Source organism: Aegilops tauschii, chromosome 6, assembly GCF_002575655.3.
Source record: "Aegilops tauschii subsp. strangulata cultivar AL8/78 chromosome 6, Aet v6.0, whole genome shotgun sequence".
NCBI classification, from domain to species: domain Eukaryota; kingdom Viridiplantae; phylum Streptophyta; class Magnoliopsida; order Poales; family Poaceae; genus Aegilops; species Aegilops tauschii.
In genome coordinates, this window is record NC_053040.3 from 111732807 (window position 1) to 111745209 (window position 12403).

Genomic DNA, 12403 nt, shown 5'->3' on the forward strand with positions numbered 1-12403 from the left:
GTTTTCTCCACAATATTTATCAGTGCAATATCTGGCATGGCCCGAACATTTTTGTTTAAATTTTTGAAAACTTTTATTTTCCACTTTAAATTTAATTAAGTTTGAATTAGGAGTTTGAAAAGAAATGTGATTCCAATGTGATCAAGCCCTGTTTAGCAACATGATTAGCTTAATCACAGAGAGTTACTGTAGCATGATTCTCGGGGTGTTACAAATCTCCTCCACTACAAGAAATCTCGTCCCGAGATTTAGGAGGTAGAAGGAAACAGTGCGGGGTATTCTTCGCGCAGACGATCCTCTCGTTCCCAAGTGGCCTCATCTTCAGAATGGTGCGACCACTGGACTTTGAGAAACTTGATCGCCTTCTGATGTGTGCGGCGTTCAGCTTGGTCGAGAATGCGGACCGGATGCTCCTTATAGGAGAGGTCTTGCTGCAATTCGAGCACTTCATAATCCACAGCTCGGATTGGGTCCTTGAAGCAACGGCGGAGCTGTGACACATGGAACACATCGTGAACCTGAGAAAGGTTCGGCGGTAGCTCCAGTTGGTATGCCACTTTTCCACGCCTTTCGAGAATAGTGAATGGGCCAATATAGCGAGGAGCTAGTTTGCCCTTGATCCCGAAGCGGTGAGCACCCTTCATAGGTGTGACTCGAAGATAAGCCTTTTCGCCAGGTTGATAGACCATGTCTTTATGATGACGGTCATACTGACTCTTCTGACGTGACTGAGCAGTCTTGAGATTCTCGCGAATAATGCGGACTTGTTCTTCGGCATGTTGGATAATATCCGGACCGAAGAGTGGACGTTCCCCAGTTTCTGACCAGTTCAGACGGGTTCGACACTTTCGTCCATATAACACTTCGAAGGGGGCCATCTTGAGACTAGCTTGATAGCTATTATTATAAGAGAACTCAGCATACGGGAGAGATTCCTCCCATTTCTTGCCGAAGGAAATAACACAAGCTCGAAGCATATCTTCGAGAACTTGGTTGACGCGTTCAACTTGCCCTTGCGATTGAGGATGAAACGCAGTACTGAATGACAGATGAGTTCCCATAGCTTCTTGGAAACTTGCCCAGAATCTTGAAGTGAATAAGCTGCCACGGTCTGAACTGATAACCAATGGAATACCGTGGAGTGAAACAATCCTGGACATATAGAGCGTTGCCAACTGGCTAGCAGTGATCGTTTCTTTGACCGCCAGGAAATGTGCAACTTTGGAAAGCCGGTCAATGACGACAAGAATAGCATCATTACCTTTCTGTGATTTGGGAAATCCAGTGACGAAGTCCATCTCAACATGGTCCCATTTCCATTCAGGAATAGAGATAGGTTGCAGAGTTCCAGCAGGCCTTTGATGTTCTGCTTTGATACGACGGCAAACGTCACATTCAGCAACATAACGAGCAATGTCTTGCTTCATATTAGACCACCAGAATCTCTGACGGATGTCTTGGTACATCTTTGTACTACCAGGATGGATACATAGAGGCGTATCATGAGCTTCTTTCATAACTTCCTGTGTCATATCCAGGTTTTTCTCTGCACAAGGTACCACTAGGCGGCCCTTGAAGTATAGGGTGCCATCTTCAGCAATGGTGAAGAATGAGGGCTTTCCTTCTGCGAGGTAGCGCTTAATCTTGTGGGCTTCAGAGTCATACTTCTGTAGCCTTTTGATGCTGTCCTCGAGATCTGGTTTAGCAACTAGGGTATTGAGGGAACCCTGGGTAACAACGTGGAGGTTCACCTTGCCAAACTCCTTAGGAGGGGGAGCGAGTGCACCCGGAGGAACAATATGGAGGTTCAGCTTCCTGAATTCTTCAACAAGCGAGGGCTGAACCTTGTGAACCTGGAGGTGGTTGCAGTAAGACTTGCGGCTCAAGGCATCAGCCATTACATTAGCCTTGCCTGGCGTATAGGAAATACCCAAGTCAAAGTCTGCAACAAGCTCCATCCATCTCTGCCGACGGAGGTTCAGGTCTGGCTGAGTAAATAGATACTTCAGACTTTGGTGGTCAGTGAAGATCTCGCAACGATTACCGAGAAGGTAATGTCTCCACTGCTTCAGCGCATGAATGACAGCAGCAAGTTCGAGGTCGTGAACTGGGTAGTTCTCTTCGTGAGGGCGCAATTGCCGAGAGGCATAAGCAATCACTTTGCGGTCTTGCATTAGGACACAGCCTAATCCTTGACGGGAAGCGTCGCAGTAAATGACGAAGTCCTTCTTAGTATCAGGTGGAGCTAGAACTGGAGCAGAAGTCAACTTGTCTTTGAGTGCCTGGAAACTTTCCTGACATTTGTCTGTCCATTGGAACTTGACGCCCTTATGTAACAGGTTAGTCAGAGGCCTGGCGATCTTGGAGAAGTTCTCGACGAATCGACGACAATAGGTGGCGAGACCGAGAAAACTTCTGACCTGCTTAACGTTCTTGGGAGGAGTCCAATCAAGAATAGCCTGAACTCGCTCGGGGTTGACGGCAATACCATCCTTAGAGATGACATGCCCAAGATAGGTTACTTCCGGTAGCCAGAATTCACATTTGGAGAACTTGGCATATAGTTGATGCTCTCGTAGCTTTTCCAGCACAAGTCGAAGATGTTCAGCATGTTCTTCTTCGTTCTTGGAAAATACCAGGATATCATCCAGATAAACCACAACGAACTTGTCGAGGTAATCCATGAATATATAGTTCATCAGACGAGAGAAGGTGGCTGGAGCATTGGTTAAACCGAAAGACATGACGGTGTACTCGTATGAACCATAGCGAGTCACGAAGGCGGTCTTTGGGATATCCTCTTCGCGAACACGGATCTGGTGGTAGCCCAACCTCAAGTCGAGCTTAGAGAACACTGACGAACCCGCCAGTTGATCATACAGATCATTGATCCGAGGAAGGGGGTATTTATTCTGGATGGTAGCTTGGTTTATAGGACGGTAGTCTTGAACTAACCGGTTTGTCCCATCCTTCTTCTTGACAAAGAGAGAAGGTGCCCCCCACGGAAAGCAACTTGGGCGAATGAATCCTTTGCGAAGAGATTTGTCGATTTCCTCCTTAAGCTCAAGGAGTTCATGCGGCGGCATTTTGTAGGGTCGCTTGGCTATAGGAGTGGTGCCTGGTTTCAAGTCGATGATGAATTCGACAGCTCTAGCAGGGGGAATCCCTGGAAGTTCTTCAGGGAAGACGTCGAGGAATTCACGCACGACGGGAATGTTTTCAATGCCCTCGAGTGGTGCAGCGTTCAATGCATTCAATGCATAGAGCCTTGCCTCGGCATTTTGCACCAGATGAGCTTGGTAAGCAACTATTTCATCTGAAGGGTGTAGCAGATGGACGGTCTTAGTGGCGCAAACTATAGAAGCAGTATGCGCTTTCAACCAATCCATACCCAAAATGAGGTCGATGTTAGACGACTTCAGGATAATGGGAGAGGCATAGAATTCCAGCCCTTCGATTTCTACGGGGACAACGATGCCAACCAAGGAGGTTTGACACTGTCCCACGGGGGTTTTGACCAATACAGAGGTGTTCATCTCCTCACATTTAACGTCGTGCTTGTATGCAAAATCTTCTGACATGAATGAATGCGATGCACCTGTATCAAATAAAACGGATGCTGGTACTGAATTTACGAGGAGTGTACCCATCACAGTAGCAGGCTGGTCTTGAGCTTCGTTGAGATCAACGTGGTTGGCATGAGCACGACCATAAGACTTAGCATTGTTGTTGCGGGGCTGGTTGTTACCACGGCCCGTTGCTGGAAGGGCAAGTTGATTCTGATTCTGATTGCAGTCCCTGGCACGGTGACCTGGTTGTCCACACTTGTAGCACAGACCATTATTGGGAGTGGGAACAGGAGCTTGGGATGGTGGAGCTGGAAGTCTTGACTGCCTAGATGGTGGTGGAGGCAGACGAGGTGCAGCATAGGTCTGCCTTGGGGCAGATGCATTTGGACGGTACATGCTGTTCGGGATCCATATCTTACGCTTCTGTGCGGGCGAGCCCGAAGATGAGCCCGTGTCACCATCCGCCCGCCGCCGTCCGGGGCCGCCCCTGCTCCCCGCCACCTGCCGCTGTCGAGCGAGGCCGCCGGCGCAGTTGGGCCTCGTGCCCTCGCTGCGATGGCCTCGGGCACGGACACCCATCGCCCGAAACCGCAGCGCCCCTACGCCCGAATCGCCCGGCGCCCGTTGGCCCGACCCGATAGGCCCCCAGGGCCAATGGCAAGTGGGGCCCATGCCCGAGAACGTCAATTAAAAAAAAGAATAAAAAAAATTAATTAATAAATAAAATAAAAATAAATTAATAAAATTAATTATTAATTATTAATTAATTAATTAAGTTAATTAATCCTGTTTAATTAATCTAATTAACTAGTTAGTTTAATTAAACAGTAATTAGTTTAGCTAAACCCTAATTAACCTAAACAGAGAATGACAGGTGGGTCCCACTGGACCCACACGTCAGTTTGACCCAGTCAACGCCCTGTTGACTGCTGACGTCATGCTGACGTTAGCAGGCACTATTCTGGATAATGTTGAATTAAATAAATTAAATAAATTCTAAAATGATTTAAAACTTTAGAAAATCATATAAAATAAATCGTAGCTCAGATGAAAATACTTTCTACATGAAAGTTGCTCAGAACGACGAGACGAATCCGGATACGCGGCCCGTTCGTCCGCCACACATCCGTAGCATAGCAAACCTGTAACATTTCACCTCCGGTTCATCTGTCCGAAAACGGGAAACACCGGGGATACTTTCCCGGATGTTTTCCCTTTCGCCGGTATCACCTATCCCTACGTTAGGTCACCCCTAGCACAACGTATCGCCGCGTCTTGCTTTGTGTTACATTTGATTGCTCTGTTATTTATTGTGTTCCCCCTCCGTTACTTCTTTCCGGTAGACTCCGAGACCGCTGCCGATGTTCGTGTGTTCGACTACATCGAAGACGACCCCTCCTACTTGCCAGAACAACCAGGCAAGCCCCCCCTTGATCACCAGATATCGCCTATTCTTCTCTATACTGCTTGCATTAGAGTAGTATAGCCTGTTACTGCTTTCCGTTAATCCTATCCTGATGCATAGCCTGTCATTGTTGCTACAGTTGTTACCCTTACCTGCTATCCTACTGCTTAGTATAGGATGCTAGTGTTCCATCAGTGGCCCTACACTCTTGTCCGTCTGCCATGCTATACTACTGGGCCGTGATCACTTCGGGAGGTGATCACGGGTATATACTATATACTTTATATACATGACACATGTGGTGACTAAAGTCGGGTCGGCTCCTTGAGTACCCGCAAGTGCTTCTGATGAGGGGGCTGAAAGGACAGGTGGCTCCATCCCGGTAGAGGTGGGCCTGGGTTCCTGACGGCCCCCGACTGTTACTTTGTGGCGGAGCGACAGGGCAGGTTGAGACCACCCAGGAGAGAGGTGGGCCTGGCCCTGGTCGGCGTTCGCGGATACTTAACACGCTTAACGAGTTCTGGGTATTTGATCTGAGTCTGGCCATTTGGTCTATACGCACTAACCATCTACGCGGGAGTAGTTATGGGTATCCCGACGTCGTGGTATCAGCCGAAGCCTTCGTGACGTCAGCGACTGAGTGGCGCGCGCCGGATTGGACTGGAACGCCACTAGGCTAGGTCTGCTTCCGGCCGCGTACGCAACGTGCAGGTGTGTAATGGGCGATGGGCCCAGACCCCTGCGCGCATAGTGTTTAGACCGGCGTGCTGACCTCTCTGTTGTGCCTAGGTAGGGCTGCGACGTGTTGATCTTACGAGGCCGGGCATGACCCAGAAAAGTGTGTCCGGCCAAATGGGATCGAGCGTGTTGGGTTATGTGGTGCACCCCTACAGGGAAGTTTATCTATTCGAATAGCCATGTCCCTTGGTAAAAGGACGACCCGGAGTTGTACCTTGACCTTATGACAACTAGAACAGGATACTGAATAAAATACACCCTTCCAAGTGCCAGATACAACCCGGTGATCGCTCTCTAACAGGGCGACGAGGAGGGGATCGCCGGGTAGGATTGCGCTATGCGATGCTACTTGAAGGACTTTAATCTACTCTCTTCTACATGCTGCAAGATGGAGGCTACCAGAAGCGTAGTCTTCGACAGGACTAGCTATCCCCCTCTTATTCTGGCGTTCTGCAGTTCAGTCCACTGATATGGCCCTTTACACATATACCCATGCATATGTAGTGTAGCTCCTTGCTTGCGAGTACTTTGGATGAGTACTCACGGTTGCTTCTCTCCCTCTTTTCCCCCTTTCCTTTCTACCTAGTTGTCGCAACCAGATGCTGGGGTCCAGGAGCCAGACGCCACCGTCGACGACGACTCCTATGACACTGGAGGTGCCTATTACTACGTGCAGCCCGCTGACGACGACCAGGAGTAGTTAGGAGGATCCCAGGCAGGAGGCCTGCGCCTCGTTCGATCTGTATCCTAGTTTGTGCTAGCCTTCTTAAGGCAAACTTGTTTAACTTGTGTCTGTACTCAGATATTGTTGCTTCCGCTGACTCGTCTATGATCGAGCAATTGTATTCGAGCCCTCGAGGCCCCTGGCTTGTATTATGATGCTTGTATGACTTATTTATGTTGTAGAGTTGTGTTGTGATATCTTCCCGTGAGTCCCTGATCTTGATCGTACACATTTGCGTGCATGATTAGTGTACAGTCGAATCGGGGACGTCACGTGCACTCTCCATCCCTTTCCTTACCAACGAGCAACATCAGGATACAGCACTAGCCTGTTAAAACAGAACCAAATGCCTCTGTTCGTGCATCTCTCTCTGTATGTGGATAAATGGGAAGCTGGGTTATGCAGTCCACCTATTTGATAAAATGCGCACAAAGAGCATGATCTGTGGTTCTGTTTCTTCATGATTGGTTTCTTCCTTCCTTAAGATGCACAGGAACATTTTCAGAGGATGGTAGGTGGTGTTCATGGCAGCGCTATCATGGTCATCTTTCTACACCTCTACCTCCACTGCCCCTCCTTGGTCCTGCTGCGAGCTGCAAGAGCAGGAAGACACAGCAGTTGGAGTGCTAGCGAAGGGAACATGTAGCAGCTGCTGTCCGTCTGCATATGGTGGCGGCAGCGTGGGTGATAGACTATGCGGACACTGGCACCGGCAACGTCGTCTCACATCTTTTGTTCTCCTTAATTAGTTCTCAAGCTATTTGTGATGATGCAATTTTGGGCTATGTGCGCACGCTACAGTAAATAGAATAAGGATAATGTTGATGCTTATATGTTCATACAATTTTTTACTCTTGCAGTTGCTAATGCACTCATATTATTTTAAGTTCATGCTCATGTATTGTAGTTCTACATCTCTCTCCGCCTCCTTCGATTTGTTGCAGATTTCTTCCAAGCATAGTGAGTTGCTTATATTTTAATGTCAATTTTTAATTCTTGCAGCTGCTAATGCATATTTTTTGTTCATGCACATGCATTGAACAGCTCCCACATCTCTCTATGTCTCCTTCGATTTGTTGCAGATTTTTCCCAAGTATAGTGAGTTGTTATTCTCTTGCTTTCCATGTTCTATCATATACTGAACTTGGTACATCATTATATAAGCAAGTACCGAACATCAGGATGTTAAAGAAGAGATTTCAGATATCAACGCTAATATCATCAAGGTTCGGTCATATACATAATCATTTTCACACTCCAGCAACATTAGATACTACACAGTGCGGAAGATTATAATTTTGAAATTGACATTATAAGTTTCAGATATTTCTTGATATGGGTGGTGCTGGTAGCCAAAATCACGTAAATTACATATGGCAATTGAGTGAGAGGCCATTACTGTTGGCATGCCTTTGGAAGTTTGTCCACAAATCTTGATATAGTCCGAAGCTTCTCGGCTATGCACATTTTGGGAGGAACTGCTCATGAACCCAGAGTGGTATCCCTTCAAGATTAACATAGCTGGAGACATCAAGGTGCGCCGAGTTCTTTTACAGACCATAGCTATTTTCCATCGATTCTTGGAGGTGAGTACTGATAATTTATATGCTACACTGCTACTTGCACAGATTGGGCTTGTATCTAGCCTCCCTTTCTTTGTTCTGAGTCATTGTTAATCATCCAGGCAGCTGGACCAGAGGTGGACGATGCTAGAGGATTGGGCTTGTATCTAGGAGCTTGTTGAGTGATAATGTTCATGCCCTAATGTTGTTGCATCCTTTGTTCCTTCCATTCCCGATGGGGTCCGTTAGGCCTCTCCATCATCACCCACGTCCAAGGCTCCAAGCACGGTGTGATGGGTGTCCTGAACCATGTTGTTGCTCTTCGCCTGGCACTTCATGGCCTCGTGGGTGTCGACCGCTCCGGGAGCTACCATTTTTCTGGCCATGGGTGCACGGGTTGTGCGCTGTGTCCCTCACCTGGGCCTGCCAGGCGCCGGCAGCGGAACGGTGCTTTCTCCAGGACGCTGCCTGTCAAAGGGGCAAGCAGGATTAATTGATGCTAGCAACTAACAAGGTTGTGTAGGCGGCAACACAGGTGAGGGGTCGCATCCTCATCCCCATCCCAATTTCCGTCTATAATATTATAAATTAGACATACTAAACATGCACATGCACCATGGTTAATTAGTATTAAAATCCATTCTGATAGTTAATCTTTTTTTGAGTGATTCCGTTCAAACTTTTATCATACTAAGTACTAACTTATATTGATAGTATACGGACTGTATGACATAATCATCAGTTATGGTTGTGATTTTGTAATTATCTCCAAACAAAAAAATCTGTACTGTACAAAAATCACAAACAAGCTAATAAACATGAAAGACTATTTTCTGAGGTGCTATATTTTTTTTTGCTGGGTGAGGTGCTATATGTTTTCTTTTCACAAACAATGCTTTTATTTTGTCAGTTTATACATCTTTTCTTTCCAACAAAGGGAGTATGGTACTGCAATCTCAAAGAATCATATGTTAGAATTCCTATTCTCGCTGGGAGTATATACTTATGAAGTCGTTGCATTTTGCAAGTTTTGGGAGTAATAAATGAACCAGTCGCTCAGCATATCAAATTGTGAGATGAAATTGTTGTGACATATTTCAAATAAATGTAGACATATGTTTTAACCTCAGAAGACAATAAACAAGAAATTATAGTTGTTTGTTTCAGTGGAGAAGACCATCTTGTACTATCTCCTTACTGATCCTCTTTTTTAATCTTTTCATATTTTCTTTGCATTATAAGAACTGAATGGTATATTTTTTGCTCTAAATTCTAACCACAGAAAATATTGAGTTTCATCGACTATGTTATATTCCTTCTTTTATATTTATTCAAACACTATCTGAAAAATATGCTAATCTTCCGCAAAATTGAATAGTTCTTTTGGGTAATTATACATGACACAAGCTATTCTGTGGTAGCACACATGCACTTTATGTACTATGCATTTCCTATATGATTTCTTCATATGTCACACGTGTGGTTAAAAAGTTTGGAATGTGATTATCATTTCTTATTTACTTAGTTTTTTTTTTCTTATGGCAATCAAGTCGGATTGAAGGTGCATCTGCATTTTCTTTGTGCAACATGAAGATTTCAGAAGTTGAAGCGAATGGAAAGATTTCATATGTTAGAATTCCTATTCTCGCTGGGAGTATATACTTATGAAGTCGTTGCATTTTGCAAGTTTTGGGAGTAATAAATGAACGAGTCGCTCAACATATCAAATTGTGAGATGAAATTGTTGTGACATATTTCAAATAAATGTAGACATATGTTTTAACCTCAGAAGACAATAAACAAGAAATTATAGCTGTTTGTTTCAGAGGAGAAGACCATCTTGTACTATCTCCTTACTGATCCTCTTTTTTAATCATTTCATATTTTCTTTGCATCATAAGAACATAATGGTATATTTTTTGCTCTAAATTCTAACCACAGAAAATATGGAGTCTCATCTTCTATGTTATATTCCTTCTTTTATATTCATTCAAACACTATCTGAAAAATATGCTAATCTTCCGCAACATTTAATAGTTCTTTTGGGTAATTATTCATGAAACAAGCTATTCTGTGGTAGCACACATGCACTTTATGTACTATGCATTTCCTATACGATTTCTTCATATGTCACACATGTGGTTAAAAAGTTTGGAATGTGATTATCATTTCTTATTTACGTAGTTTTTTTTCTTATGGCAATCATGTCGGATTGAAGGTGCATCTGCATTTTCTTTGTGCAACATGAAGATTTCAGAAGTTGAAGAAAATGGAAAGATAGAAGAGGGTTTGAAAAATAGGGAGAACGTCCAACAACGGGTAAGCATTCTTTGTATATTGATATTGAGAAATTACTCCCTCTGTAAACTAATATAAGAGCGTTTAGATAACTAAAACAGTGATCTAAATGCTCTTATATCATTTTACGGAGGGAGTACATCTTTGTTTGATTGAAAAAACCGTGTCCGCATTTTTTAGCCGGTGGTATATTGATATTGTTTGTATATTGTCAAGTGAAGTTTTGTGGTACTACTATAAAGCACCAAAAGCTGGTAGAGTTGATTTGCATGGTGAAAATAAATGAAAGTACGGATTTTTCGGAAGAAGAGCGTGCATCAATAGGTGAAGAAATTGTGATTTTCAGTTATAATATAGTCCTTACTTAAGAGTCAGGGTTCACACCTATTCTACTCATAATGGAGCTCCTGTTGTGAGCAATAGAATATGATATAACCTTTGATTAGTAAAGTTTTGGCAATTTTATGACAAGCCTTTCTCAAAGAAATAGAGAAAACGGTGCACTTTGGGTTTCGAAGATGTAAAAACATTGCTTGTAAAAGGAACTTTTTGATGTTTCTCAACGCTTCGAGACATTAAGTGAAGTTAATGTCATTCCTATGACCGGAAGCCATGACAAAGGTATGTACAAAGTTGTAGAGGAATGTATATGTTGTGAAACCCTTTTATTTGCCAAAATTGTATTAAGTGTGCGTCAATTAATATGGATCGGAGGGAGTAGAAGATTTCTTATTTGCTTGTCTATCTTATGATTTAATATCACTGGGGCATTTATATGAGGCAAATATGTTTGTTCCCTTTTTTGTCCACTAAACGGTGAAACTACTCCAATGATAGTTTGTCAGCTTGTTTTGTAGTTTCATTGTGGGAAGCATTTAGGCTTTTTTGAACTTGGATGTTTCTATTTAGGCAGGTTAATTCAAATTCTCGTTTTTTTACTTACGTATTGCTTTTTCTTTAACCTGCTAGGCATCTTGGGCATTGTCAACGTGATTGTGTCGAACTTAAAGACCTTCATCGACAGGCACAAATAATTTAGGATGTGTTTTGACTTTGTTCTCCCGTTGTCTTTACTTTATATTCATGTATACCTTTGAACACATTCTTTATATAGTTGTATGCCCTTTTAAATAGTATTTATTAGCAAGGAGAAACTCTTGTTATAGTTGAGGCTAATGTCTTGCTAATTTCAGTTATGTTATTGTGAAGCCAGGACCTTAGAAAATATTCTTATATAAACAAATGAAAGATTTTGTTTTTGATGGGCGTCAAATATATTTAGTTCAAAACTTAGATAGCAAGGGTAATCTTCTAAGTTGGTATATTTTGATGTATTTAGTTCAATAAGGGCTTCACTGAGCTCTGGCAAGGGTGGTGGGCTGCCAACTACTCCACATAGTTATGTTATTGTTTAAACCAACTGCAACCTCTAGATTCCCGTCACTAGCTTTGTGAATTGGTAGACAGGCGTCAGGTTGGGGGAAGCATCAGAGTACTACTAAATTAGTGGGCCTTTGGACAACACCTGAAGCATTGCATCAAGGTTCTGATAAGAATTTGATATATGTACAAGAACAAGTGCTTGAAATATGCTGAACTCTTCTGGCTGGAGTTGTTGTACAGTATCACGACATCCACACTTTACATGGCTTAAGGGACTGTATAAATGCCACACACTTGGAATTCAAAGAAGGTAGGTTTAAAAGGATACCTTTGAGTTATTACTTATGGTGTTTGGTTGACTCATTTTGTGCGAAAGTTGAAGGAGGATATGTTTTTTTTAATTTGCTATTTGATTTCTCATTTTTTATCTCCGTCAATTTTCCTTTAGAGAGCCAATTTATTATAATTTGTCCATGGATCAAATGTTTTGATCGACATGTGGCATATTGATTTTGAGAAGACAAGCATACACTACTGGAATCAGCTAATTTGCCATCTGCCAGCTCTTTGCCGTCTGCTAGCTGACGACAAAGAAGCTCTTTGCCATCAGCTACCCAAAAGCAGACGGCAAAGAAAGGCAGACGGCAAAGAAGCTCTTTGCCATCTGCCAGCTCTTTGCCGTCCGCTGACGGACGGCAAAGAGTGAGGTGGCCCCCACCCCCCG

The 12403-nt window shown here is 43.7% G+C and overlaps 1 long non-coding RNA gene across 11 annotated transcripts in view; it reads left to right on the forward strand.

Moving 5' to 3' along the window:
- The window catches only part of LOC109784435 (uncharacterized), a 36005-nt gene extending 23803 nt beyond the window's left edge, over window positions 1-12202 (forward strand). The window contains exons 1-5 of one of the 11 annotated variants that reach the window (XR_006665128.1): window positions 6715-8022; window positions 8121-8533; window positions 9549-9627; window positions 10217-10317; window positions 11266-12202. This is a non-coding gene — a long non-coding RNA (uncharacterized lncRNA). Of the gene's footprint in view, window positions 1-6714; window positions 8023-8120; window positions 8534-9548 lie in introns of those variants that run through there. The other 10 variants (XR_012187316.1, XR_005759568.1, XR_006665127.1 and 7 more) reach the window with 10 other exon arrangements.
- The last annotated feature ends 201 nt before the right edge of the window (window positions 12203-12403 follow it).